This window comes from Pipistrellus hanaki (genome assembly GCF_964339955.1).
Source record: "Pipistrellus hanaki genome assembly, chromosome: 11".
NCBI classification, from domain to species: Eukaryota; Metazoa; Chordata; class Mammalia; order Chiroptera; family Vespertilionidae; genus Pipistrellus; species Pipistrellus hanaki.
Window position 1 is genome coordinate 32,964,649 of NC_140513.1, and position 14,390 is coordinate 32,979,038.

Sequence of the window (14,390 nt, forward strand, 5' to 3'; positions counted from 1 at the left end):
TCCTTCCGTGTCAAAAATTTGAACAAGATGTAGGTTCCCTTAGCAGCAGATCTAAAATGCACACTGAGTAAATAAACAAGTGAACATGGTAAAGACTTAAAGTTTGATTTCCTCTCCACAGGAAAGTCTGAATTTTAATAGATGTACCTTGGGGAAATGTAACAAAACAAAACAAAACAAAAATTCAAACCTTGGAAATCTGAAACCATTAACCTCTGAAAAGGGGTTTTGGTATTGCCAAACGTCAGAGGGGATGAGTACAGGGAATCATGAACCGTTGGATGACACCTCAGAGACAGCTATCAAAGTTACTTAATTATAGTTCAATTTTATTCCATTCAGACCTACCATGTCTGGGCTTGCCTAAGATGGTTCTCTAAATCACCATCTCACAGATTTAGTATGATACATCTGTCAGATTTGTTCATGAGGGGAGTATAGTGAAGCCAAAGGGTAGGAAACAACTCTTCCTGGGGAAATCCAGCAGGCTTCCTAGAAGAAGCATCATTTGAATTGTATTCTCTAGATCTTAGAGAATGAGGAGGGGGTCAGCAACTAACTAAATAATAAAGGGAACGAGACACTAAAAATACCGTGAGCCCTCAGAGGGAAGGCAGGGGGGACTGGAGGTGTGGATGGGAAGAGATCATCCAAAGGGCTTGTATGCATATATGCATAACCCATAAACACAGACAAATGGGTGGTGGAGGTCTGGGGCAGGGGCAGGGGCGGGCCAGAAAGGGTCAATGGAAGAAAAAGGGGGACATATAGAATACTTTCAACAATTAAGATTTTTTTTAATAACTTAAATTAAAAAAATACCATGGACCAAACTCATATTAAATATCAACAGTAGAGAGAAACATGATCTGCCAAATCCCCCACAGCCATGTTCTTGGGACACCTTGCTGAAGTGGTTGTAGATATTATGGGCAATACCATTTCACTCTCCCTGCTCCTTTTACATTCAAGTCACCTTTTTCAATGGCAGTCTTTTCTCTTTTAATTCTTAGGTTGCCTTGGTACAAGTCTGTATTGTGACAATCAAGGTTGATTGTTTTGGATTAGTTATACCAATGAGCTTAATTTTCCTTTTGAGCTGTTAACCATTCCAAATGTGCTTGAGTCTGTGATTAGTTCGCTGAGGAGATTTTCTGTTTGGGAACGTGGGTAGCTTTTCAACCCTGTTTTTCTGGCAGCATTATGGAGATTTAATAAGAATTTGGGTTATAGAAAATTTGGGGAGACGAAGAGATGTTAAACCAATATTATGTTAATATTTATAGCCTCTGAGCCTATTCTGAGCAACGAAGGAGAAATGGCTGCTACTTGAGAGATCAGAGTTAATGAAGAAATGACCGTATATTTTTAATTATAAAACTTGACATTCCCCTTTGTGTACCCCCTGGCTCTTAATCTTCCTTGAGGAAAGAACACAGCTAATAGGGAAAGGCCATCTCTGTCTTCTGTGTCTTATCTGAGATCTCAAGATCATTTCATCATTCTCTTGAATAAACTGCATGCTAAATACTTGTTGACATTTCCATAGCAAAGGTGAGCTTTCCAGTATGAGGCTCTATAAAAAAAAGGGGGGGGGGAGGATTTGGACAAAGGCACAATGGATTTCTGGATATTTATTGAAAGGATGTGCATCTGAAAAGAATCATAATAAAATACTAATACAGAAAGGGTATTTAAGTAGAGTAGTCAGGAAAGCTGGCTCTTAGTCTCAGATATCTGGCTTGTGTGAGCCAGCCTACATTCATTTGTCCATAAGTCTCTTCTCAGTTTTTTTTAAGACTTTTAAAATCAAGTTTTAGGGAGAGAGAGAAAGGGAGAGGGGGAGAGAGAAAAACATTGATGTGAGAATGAACATTGATCAACTGGCTCCTGCACACCCCACACTGGGAATTGAGCCTGCAACTTGGGCATGTGCCCTGACCTGGAAATTTATTGCCTCTGAGCCTATTCTGAGCAACAACGGAGAAATGGCTGCTACTTGAGAGGTCAGAGTTAACAAAGAAATGACCGTATATTTTTAATTATAAAGCCTGATGCAACCTGCCACTTTTGGGTGTATAGGATGATGCTCCAACCAAATGAGCCACACTACCCAGAGTCTTTTCAGTTTACTTTTATCACAGAGACTCTGATGTTTTGAAGGTGTCATCAGAGAGGGACAGATAACTACTGTTTAAGTATAATAAAAACTTGGCAGTAGTTTCATGTCAATGAAGCAACTATACAAAGATTTCACCAATGTAGGGAGCTACAGTTCATTGCCTGATGTTCCATCATAGCCCCCCTGCTAGTGTGACAGAAAGCCACACCCCAGGTCTACAGTAGTGCAGTATTGGAAAACACCACTCTCCTGGGTAGAAGCCCTCTGTGTCTTAGATGTACACATAGGCTCTCCCGGGCACACAGCCGCTCACAAGGAAACCCTTGATGTTTGGGCTATCAATCCTCAGTGTGTTTACAGAGAGATCCCCGACTGGGATCTCCTGCTGGAGGAAATACTAGATATGATACAGCACACACTACATTTCAATTAAAGCAAAAAGGAGTTGCTACTTTATAGAGTGCAATACAAAGCTAGATGATGTGTCCCAAATGTAAAATTGAAAGATAGAAGTCTTGGCAATATTAGATAGTAGGTTTCTAGGTATGCAATAATTTGGAAGAGATCACACTGCATTTCTTTTCTTACCTTCAACAGTTTATTCCAAATCGAGGTAAAATCAGGTTAAAATGACTCGACATAAGAAAGGACTCAGCTAGAGGAGGCCCGGTATGTATAGACTGGAGGAACAAGGCAGAGAGAGAGAATAGCTCACCCATTTTGCCTTGGTGATAACCCAAGCAGAGGGCTAGTTGTTATAAATGAATGTTATGTGCATTTTAAGTGCATGGCTTCTCTTAATAAACATAGTTCAAACCATCTCTAGATTTGATACCAGGAAGGAAACTCTCCAGGTAAAGAATGGCCCTAGTTCTCTTTTACCCTGTTACAACTGTCCCTTTAGGAGTTTCTAAAGCTTTGTGATTTCTAATGTCATCACCATGTTCAGTTGCCAGGGGTCTGTGATTCTTTCAGCATTCTACCCTATTATGGATCTAAACACTTCTTTTTGTTCTTCATCAATGAGGTTGATATTTTCAAGGTAAACTTTACTTTGCAAATGATAATCTGATCAAAGACTATCAAAAGAAAAACTAATGGAACTAAGAAAAAAGTTATAAAATACAATTTTATTTTTTGTCTTAGAAAAGACTATATCGTAACCTCCAAATAGCTGGAACTACTATATTGGCTTTATGTTCTTAATTTCTTGATTCCTGATCTCCACTTAGGTATGGGGATTTTTATCTTCTCTTATTGGGACCATTTGCTCCTATTCCAGTTGTAGGGCAGAAAAAAATTTTGTACCTTCACATGTCTTGGGTTATCTGGCTGGGGCTCTAAGAAATTAGACTGTCAAAAGTCAGACTAAAAGGAGAAGAACAAACAGAAGTTTACTAACTTACATTGTACATTCACATGGAAGTGCCCAGTGATGAGTTACCCAAAATGGTGGTTAGAACGCTGGCTTAAATAGCATATTCAGTTAAATAAAGTGAAAGGGGTTTGGGGCTTCTATGGGGAGGAGGCTAGTCATAGGAAGGGAACCAGAGGAAGGGTTGGTTGTTTAGTCCAATTTGTTAGGCAAATTTAAGCCAGGGCCTTCTCCATTGATGGATTACTAAAAGTCCTCTTCAATCTTGAACAAGAGAGGTAAACACCTTTATAAATGAAAATTTTGTTTTTATATATAAATATACTTTACAAAAGGAAACCATATGCTCTATTTTTAAAGCTTTTCCTGGTCTACTGGTTCTCAATGGCTTTTAGCTCAAAATAACCCACATGCCAAGGAAGCATATTTTAAGGTGACATAGTTTGGTCCCTGTCACAATGAAAACCAGAAGATCTTGTTTTAATGTCTTAGCTCCTTTGGGCATCTTCATTAAACTCCTTGCCATGGCTCTTTCATTGGTAATGGCTGAATTGTCTATTTTGTTACCCTAAGGCCATGATATCCACCTCAGGAGAAAAAATATGGCAATATATTAATCATCATACATATGTATTGAAACATTTTTCACCCAAGAAACTGAGACCATCAAAGAAACAGTAATTTAAAGTTAATTTAGGTATTTTCCTTATATTTCTTGAAAACAGGGAAGGGCATTCATAGCTCATAGCATAACATTTTTTTTTCTCTTTTAACAACCTCCTTCATACCACTCAGGTGCTCTTGATTGATTTATATTTGCTAACTCCTTAAATAGGTCTTGAGTCTCACCCCCCATCAATATCAGGAGTTTTTCAGTAACCCAAGCCAATGCATCCTTTCTTTTCTACCCTTGCCTTTATTTCTATATCTCACTCCCTTCTTTTATTCTGCAATACATGGACCTGATAGATGGCTGTCAATGAAATAGCAGAAGTCTTTTCATCAAGTTGGGGTAAAAATAGAGGAAGTGAAGCCAGGACCCTTTTTAATGGGCAGGGGGAGGGGGAAGGTTGCATAAAACCATGTAAATAATTTTTATTCTTCTATACTTGGAATAAGATTAGACATAGTTGACTTGGGAGAGTCTTGTGCCTAGTCTTCTTTATTTAAAAGATTGATATATAATTAATATATAGCATTATATTAGTTTCAGGAATACAACATCATGATTTGATATTTAGATATTTGTGAAATGATTACCACATGAAGTCTGGCTAATATCTTTCACCAAACATAGTTACAAAATTTTTGCTTGTTATAAGAACTTTTGAAATCTATTCTCCTAACAACCTTCAAATATGCAATACAGTATTATTTAAACTATAGTGACCATGCTGTATATTATATCTGTGTCTAGTCAACCTCAAAGGAAATGACTACTTTAGTCCCTTTACTCACTACCCCTGTTTCTTACCCATGTCCCTCATCAATAGCAGTAGGCCCAGGTCCATTTCTGATCCTGAGATAACCTGTTGTTAATTATTTGAGTTGTTGGAATACCAAAGCTTGGCCTAGACATCTGGAATCATTTTAATCAAAAGCTTTGAAAGTATCAATATTAGTCCCAATTATTTCACATTCATCAAATCTCTTTTTCTCCATTAAAAAAAGAAAAAAAAATCCCCCTTGCAATATTTTTGAGATGGTATGCTTACCCTCCTAGCCATATTTACCACTGACCTCAGATATGTGAGTTTTACTTTAATGTGGATTTCAAGAAAGGCATATTAGAGCTCAAAATAGTAAGAGCACATTTGAAATAGTTGTGGGAATTAAGAAGATATGATATTGCGAATGTTGGAAGTAGATTCTTCTTGTCTTTTTTTTTTTTTTAATTTTCAATAGAGTTTCTGGATCAGCAGCTCCCCTCCCCCTTGACAAGAAACCCTATGCTTTGCAGGAACACAGTGGTTTAATAAAATTGGCCTTCTTCCTTCTACTAAAAGTTTACCTGCGAGAGCCCCGAACATAATAAAATCAGATTATGAAGGCAATCATATTTACTTGTAATAAATCAAATCTTGCAGACATCAGTTAAGTCTCCCTCCTGCACTGGGACAATATCGCACGTGCATACATCAATACCTGAGGTGTCAGAAATATATTTCATAAGTTCAGAAAAATTGCACATACACTTGCAGCACCATTATGAGCAGTGAATTTGTAATGTGAACATTATGATGTATAAAGTGGCTTTGTTCCTACATTTAATAAGCACCGCATGTCAAACCCACAAACATAATGGAATTTGCTGGTGATTTCTTACCATTAAATGTAGGTTATTGTTTTCAGAAAAAAAGAGAGAACTTTTTCATGCTTTGCTACCATTACCCACTTCTAAGCACACAACCTCCTTCTATATAGGACAGCCTCTTTAATGTGTAAATAAATAAATAAAACTAGACCCACCACCATGACATTAAATTAGGTTGGGCTAAAATAACCATCGACTCCATTCTTTGTCTAGAATTAGCTGCTATGAAAATATATGTCTTTCCTTTTCAGGGACATCTTTCAAAATTACAGCAGTCCAAAAATGCACTGTCTTCTACAGAAAGGTCCCAATACAATATGTCATTTTCAGGATGGATTCATGGAAATTTTATGGCTCTTTCCTGCAATTCAATACTTCAAATTGCTAGCTTATTTATAAAGGGTTATAAAGTGAAGTTTGAGTTGAAAGAGTTAGTAAATTTTACAGAGGTGATTTGGAGGAGTTGGCATTTGTGTGTATTTAAGTGTCTTTTAATAGTTTCATAGACTTATTACAATGAGTCTATGGCCCTCTTTTGAGAATCTTTAAAAAACTAGTTAATGAGTCATAAAAATAATTGTAGACTATATCCTTTCTTTCATATGTTTTTTGAAATAACAATCCCTTAGTATTCTATATGTATAAGGTCTTCCTGCATTTGGATATTAGTATTATATTTCTATTCTTTTTGGAGGGGGGAATAGAGAAGTTGGAGAGTTTGGGAGGGGCAGCTGTAAAATGGATAAATCTGTGAGGAACCAATGTTTGATGCAGACTAGTGCATATCATGCACCTGATGATGCTGAAAATGAGGGCCCTACTGGGCAAAAGTAATATCCATCAGCCAAGTTCAATGCTTTATGTCACATCTCAAGCAATGACATCTGGGAAGATCTTGCAAATTCTCCAAGAGCTTTGTTTCCATTCTTTCCCACTCTGTTTCACAACTTCCTACTGTTCTGTCATTTTCCATGCCACTTCCTTTTTATTAGGGTACATCTTAAAAATGCACCTTGTATTAGCATTTTTGTAAACTGAAATGTTTGATGAGGTCTCTATTTTCACATGGACTATGAGGTAAGAAGACAAGGACAGTCCACGAAGAGATCATAGAAGATCTTCTACATGTTCAAGTGGGTGTTTACTGGCAACAAAGGTGAGTTCTGAGAAGAAAAACTGCACTGAACTAAGAGGTGGGTTTGAGAAGGGACTGTTTTTGTAGGAAATACAGACAGAGGGAAGAAAGGCCTGGAAACACACTTTCCACTTCCTGGCAGAAAGGCAATTCATTACTGTTTAATTTTATTCTTTAAAATTTGCCCAAAGGAATTTCAAGCACGTCTCCAGAAAAAGTTCAGCATGTTTACTTATCACAGAGTATTTTCATATGGAACATTTTCGCCTTTTTGATGTCATAGAAGTAAGCATTTCCATTCATAATTAATCTCAAAGATGCTACTTCAAACACCACCCACAATGTGTTTCCAATGGTATTTAAAGTGTTCTGTGTGTTATTGTTCATAAGACTTATGTCAGACACACAGTAGAAAAGCAAAGTCAGTGTGGCAAGGAACTGAAAACATCCATTTTGTTGCTCCCAAATTAAGGAAAAAGACAGAAAAGGAGGAAGAAGAGAAGCAGACAAAAGAGAAGGAGGAAGAGATAAACTAACATTGCTTGAACACTTAAACCCACCTTTGGACCAAGTTCCTCTCATATATTTCCTCACATCAACCACACAATGACTTTTGAAGCAACTATTAAAGTTATCTCTATAGTTATGAACTGAGAATTCAATAAAGAGAGATTAAAAAAATTTCCCAAAATTCCCGAGAGGTAAAATTGTGTATGAAACTCAATTCTATTTGTTCCAAAGCTGTATGATTATCCACTGCATCTTCTACTAAGACTATCAAAAAGGGCAATTGGCCCAGTTGGTATGGCTCAGTAGTTGGGCAGGGACCTATGAACCAGAAAGTCAAGGTTCGATTCCCTATCAAGGCACATGCCCCTGGTTGTGGACTCCATCCCCAGTAGTGGGGACCAGGAGGTAGCTGATCAATGATGCTCCCTAAACATTGATATTTCTCTGAAATCAATAAAAAATATATTTAAAAAGAATAAGGGCAATTGTCTGATATTTTCATTTGTTTACAAATTTACCTAATTTAACTTGAACAAAACCTTTAGGCTTGATGGGTTTCAAATCCTTTTCTTATTGCCATATAGTTGACAGTTCAAAGGAAAACTAACCTGGCAGGTTTAATTTTCAGTTATCTAGTTAAAACTTTTTGGGTGATTAATACAATTTTTTTATTGGTAGTGGAGATTAAGCACCAGTAGAAGGGAAAATGTCTTTAATGTATCTGAATTAATGAGGATGGCATATATGCTTGAAAATAACTTGATTCCTTAATGATCATCATTCATATTATCTGATGTTAAACAGAGTATGTAAAGTCTTTAGTGTGCTGGCTTTGCCATGTGTCAACATGGCTATACTGAGCTACAGTTTCCAGAGTTCCATTTCCTAAGGGTTTCTGGCCATCGGAGAGATTCTTCTATGAGATTTGAGTTACAGCAGCCCTTCTGTAACTCACATATTTTGGTTCATCTGCTGGCTCGCTCCCTGCTGTGGGGCAGCAGGCAGGCTGGCAGATGCCCACCATGCCGTGGATCCTCCAACTCCTCTGACTCCTGTGCTAGGTGAGTGTCCAGCTGCATGATGAAGTTTACCATCTTCTCTGGCAGCCTTCCCACACCATCAATACCAAAGGCAGTGTAACTGATGTGGTGTCAGTCTATCCCTGTGGCTTCCAGCTCATGCTGTGGACCCCCATTTGTCCTTCTCTTTCCCAATGTTACAGAATTGTGTCCCTCTTCCAACCCCAGGAAAGTTGTGGTGAAGTCCTTATCCCCAGTACCTCAGAGTGAGACCTTATTTGAAATGAGGTCTTTATAGAGGTCAAGTTAGAAAGGGGTCATTAAGGTGAGTCCTAATCCAATATGACCGGTGTCCACATGCAATGGGGAAATGTGGACACAGACATGCATAGAAGGAAGACTATGGGAAGACACACAGGGAGAAGGTAAAGGACCAGAGTGGTGCATCTAAAGCCAAGGGATGCCAAAGACTGGTGGCAAACCCCTAGAAGTTCCCAACAAGGAACCCATCATGACATTCAGTCCTCTAGCCTCTAGAACTATGAGACATTAAGTCCCTTGAATCTAATGTTAAGCCACCCGGTTTATGATACTTTATTAAGGGCAGCTCTGTAGAGCTCAGCCCCCAGTATCAGAAGCTAGTACAACTGTCTTACAAAGACTTAATCAGCTCCCACAATCATGTAAGATCTAGTCCTGGCCACAAGTCCCTAGTGGTTCTGCTTCTCTGATTGAGTCCTAACTGATGGGAAAATAAATTAGTTTACAAAGGACCATAAAGCTTCAAGACAGTTGCACAGAAGGAAATTTAAGGTAAATAAGATGAGGGAAACTACTGTGATCAGAAAACTACTGTGATAGTGATATTCTGATATTCCTGAATCTTAGTGAGAAAAGCTGACAGCTTATAACAAAAGTTCTTTTTCTCTAACATAGGCTGTGCTATTAAGTTTGTCAGTTTATTGATGGTGCCTGTGTTAACTGAACACATTATAAGCTCTGAACAATTTATGCTCTTTCAAAAAAGATGACTACAAATTCAGGGAGTACTGTCCTATGTATTACTGTATGCTGTTTAACTATCATTTATTAATATTGTAACTTTCTTTGAAAAAAATATCAATGTTAGCAGGTATTACTTTATTAAAACCCTACCAGGGATCTTGTGAGTAAAGAGATAGCACAATTAGTCATCATTTTTTTCAACACACTCTGGGCCCAGCAGCTAGTCAGCAGGAAAGCATAGAGCACATGGGTGGTTGTTTGAATCCCCAACTAATGTGGTATTTCCTCATAGAAAGAGCAAATTTCCAGTGAAGTTGTTGATTTCTTGGCATTTTTAAATTAAAATTATTACAATAATTATTTGTCCTTAAGATTCCACATTGTTTTGGATCTAAACAGAGGAAAACATATTTGTTACAGAACCATATATCCCAGCAAAAATGAAATGTATTCAAGTTCTTTTTCTCCAAAACAAAAGCATTTTAATATCTTAAAATTTAACTTTAAATCATCAGTATGATATTTTTATATTGCAAGATATGATCTTGTAAGTTATTTTTTGTTTAATTTTCTTTCTTAAAGACTTTAATCAGATATTCTGAAAGCTACTTGAGACTGAACTGTTTGAAATGCATTTTATAACTAGTTTTGTCAAAACTAGGACTTGGTGGTCATTCCTTAACTGCTTCTCTGTCTTTAGTCTATGCATCAGTTCAGCTGTAAACTCTTAGAAGTTACTAGTCCACTCTGGTAGACTTGTGATTTAATATGTTTTGCAAGGTAGAACACAAGAACAAAGCTAATCAGTACAAGCTCACAGTATCTAATGGCTATAAGCTTGGTTCTGGGGTTGCATTTTCACTTGCTACCATATAATTTATTTATATTGATACAAAATTTTGATACAAAATATTCATCATTTTTTTAAAATTCTACTTTCCTACTTTACCCTGTTGGGCATGCTGCAACCAATAGAATTACCTAGTACATCCATTTAGGCACTTGATAATCTCTTGTAAAGAGGATCTATGTAAAAGGTATGCATATTTTAATAGCCTTCTCTGTTTCAATTGTCTTTTTAAAATCCTATATAATAAAGAGGTAATATGCAAATTGACCATCACTCCAACACACAAGATGGCTGTCCCCATGTGGACACAAGATGGCCACCACAAAGAGAGCATTTGGGGGTGACCAGGCCAGCAGGGGAGGGAAGTTAGGAGGGACCAGACCTGCAAGGGAGGGCAGTTTGAGTGGACAAGGCCTACAGGAGAGGGCAGTTGGGGGCGATCAGGCCTACAGGGCAGGGCAGTTGGGTGGAGGGGGGGATCACGACTGCAGGGGAGAGCACCTGGGAGGGACAAGGCCTGCAGGGAAGGGCAGTTGGGGGTGACCAGGCCTTCAGGGTGGGCAGTTGAAAGCAACCAGGCCAACAGGGGAGGATAGTTGGCGGGGGGGAAGGGGGGAGACCACGCTGGCAGGGGAGGAAAGATTGGGGGACCAGGCTTGCAAGGGAGGGCAGTTGGGGGTAACAAGGCCTGCAAGGGAGGGCAGTTTGAGATGACCAGGCTGGCAGGGGAGTGAGTAGGGGGTTATAGGGCTGGCAGGCAGAAGCGGTTAGAGGCAATGAGGCAGGCGAGTGGTTGGGAGCCAGCAGTCCTGGATCCCACTGGGATTGGGTCTAAATGTGCAGTTGGATGTCCCTCGAGGGGTCCCAGATTAGAGGGGGTGCAAGCTGGGCTGAGGGACACACCCTTGCATGAATTTTGTGCCCTGGACCTCTAGTAGTAAAATAGGAGGGGAAAAATAATAGAAGTTCATTCTACCAGAGATCTTTGACAGAATAGCAATTAATTATTGGATTACTTCAACCTCCTTATGCAAGTTAACTTATTTGCTTGGATAGTTAAAATGGTGAGCTTAAAGATAGCTGTAGGGGGTGACATAATTATGATAGTTAAGAATAAAACATTTCTGGTTTAGGAGAATCACAGATATTGTTGCAAAGCAAGTAAGCAGGAAATGACCTTGTGTATATATTTTATGTTGCTCTGTCCCCATCAATCAGAGAAATGTTGGGAGCAAAGTCAGTCAGTTCTTTATAAAGCGGAGATGGGAGGGAGGGGAATAGGAGAGAGTAGGAGTAGAAGGAGTCTAAAAAGGATTCATATACCAGCAAACCAGCAATATTAAAGAGACAGTGTTTTACTTGTGTGAATTATCAAGCTATAGTAGTATTTGCAACCAAGTAGTTAATGGATCTATTCAACAAAGCAGTTCAGTGTAGATAAAATAGGCAGACCTGGCAATATAGCAGAAAAGTGGAACAAGACCTCCTAGTAAATAAAGAGCCAAAACCAAAATGAGTGTTGCATCATGTTTGAATACATTTGGGGTGTCTACATGCAGGTGTTCATTTTTCTTTTAGTAAGGTTCTGTATTGTATACTTTCCTAAGACCTGTTAAACAAAGTCATAATTAACATATCATTTCATAAAGTATGTCTACTTTAACAGAAAAGCAACTTTGCCAGGGTCATTGATGTGGGAGAAAGCAAATTAATTAGCTCTCAGAAAGCCTAGCTCCTGGTTCTAATTTTGCCAACAGAACTTTTTTCACTTTGGGGAAAGTGATTATTTAAAAGGCTCTTATTTCTATATCCATGAAATAGAGAATCTGGAGATGAGCAAATGCTTTTAAAAAAAACTTGGTTTCCAGCCTTGAAATAATATGTTCAAGCAGAAATCTTATCTGGAAACCCAGCGTGCAAATCTACAGATGTTCAACTTGAAGCTGAGGTGGAGAGGAGAACAGCTCCTGCCCTCGCTACCCACCAAGGTCAGACAGCCAGGGACAGCCTCCACTAGAATCACAAGCATCAGAAAGTGAACAGCCCTCCAGGAGCTATGTTGTTGAATATCCCACATTCTTGGAGCCCTTGGTGTGCTTATTTCTCCTTCCAAGTCAGTCTGAAATGCCTGGTGATCTGATTTGGGGACTTATCATATATAATTATGCTGGTTCCCTTTCTTTTAGTTTCTCTTAGTGGTCATGTTTTGAAAATTCTCTTTTGAAATTGGACATCTCCAATTATTATTAAAACTGTCCCTTATGTCACATTAACACATCGGCTCCCCTTTGCTCATCCATGTCTCAGAGAACACTTGATTTGGATTATACTAATAGTTCCACAGCCTAGAGAAAAACCTTCCCTTACCAACTGACATCAACCTGTCACTTTTCACTTAGTCTACAAAGTTCAGTCAGCCCTCCAATCTGAGCATATGCTAATGTTTTACAATGTCAAATTCTTTGAATATAATTGTGCTACAGGTTAGTGTATGAAGTAGAATAATTAATAAGGAATTCATTAAGTCATTGCATTTGTACTTATGCTGTCAACTAGAACAACCTATTTATTTCTCTTGAGATTGCCATTATTTTAGTCATTACTACCAGCTGGTGATTAAATAAGAATTATAACAGTATTTTGCAAGTACATGTGATTCAGAGATTTAAGTTTTTAATTTATTGTTTTGAATCACAGAATACACAGCATGGTTTTAAATGTCTTAAGGCTTTACCAGACTCATAACAAAAAAACAGTATTTCCAGCTCCACTTCCCCCTGTACCTGATTCTTATCTCTGGCAGGTTAATCCATTCATATAATCTTCTAGTATTTGCCCCCATATTTCTAATTAATATTTTTATTTTTAAATTTTTATTTAGATATTACCTATTAAACCCATAATTCCTATTGGATCACCTGACAAATCTTGATCATGGGCATAGAGCTGTCAATCACCTACCTGGGGTTATAAGCTTGACTGCCAGTATTCTCTGTGGCAGGTGGAGAAAAGGGGCTGGTCATGTCATTGTCCTCTGTGTAATATTCACTAGTCTTCTGTTTTTAGCTGTACTTGATGTCCCCAAATAGTCACTCTGGTGGAACCTTCTCAGAGATAGTACCTCCAATCACTCAATCTTTTGCTGGGGTAAAGGAGGGATACACACCTCACTGTGTGAAGTAAGGGGTTGGGAGAGGGGGGAGATTTCGGCTAACCTGGCTACATAACTTGCAGGACCCAGTGCAAAATTAAAATGTCAAGCCACTTGTTAAAAAATTATTAAGAATTTAATGATGGCAATAGGAGAACATTAAACTGCATGGGCGCCTCCTAAGTGTGGGACTTGTGCAAATGCACAGGTTGCATGCCTGTGAGGCCATCCCTGGATTTAGGTATCAACTACTTCTCACATACACCTCAAAGTAATTTTCCTATTTACAGTCCTGCCTGTACTCCCCTTCTTCAGAGGCACCCAGTGTCTCCAGCGCCTAAGTTTATCATGCTTCTATAGAGCAACTGAGTTGGCTTCCTGCTTTTCCTTTCCTCCCCTAAGGCTGTCTTCACAGCACCATGATTTTCATGTTGCTTTAGTCATCCTTCTGCATTTGAAATTGCAAAATTGTGTTGACAACTTTCATATGTTGTCCTCATCTCTTGTTCTATTTGTCCTTATGGGTTTTTGTTTCCTTTTCACAAACCTATTTTCTCTTGTTGTACTATTGTTTTGGGAGAAGCTGAAATAAGCCTTTGTCTTATATCTGTCATGTTTGACAGGAAATCTGAATTTCCACTTTATATTTCTCACAAAATCATTTCACCTTTACTCCATTGATTTTTAAAATAGATTAAGACTTTCTGTAAGGTTTAAATTTTTCATTTAGTTAATAAATTGTTATTTTAAAATATTTTAAAAGAATACTCTAATCTCAACAAGCAGTAATAAAAGCATTTAATAACTTCTCCCTTGTTTTGATCATTTCGCCAAGTTAGTTTTTTTTTTAAAATATGTTTTTATTGATTTTAGAGAGAGGAAGGGAGAAGGAGAGAAAGACAGAAACGT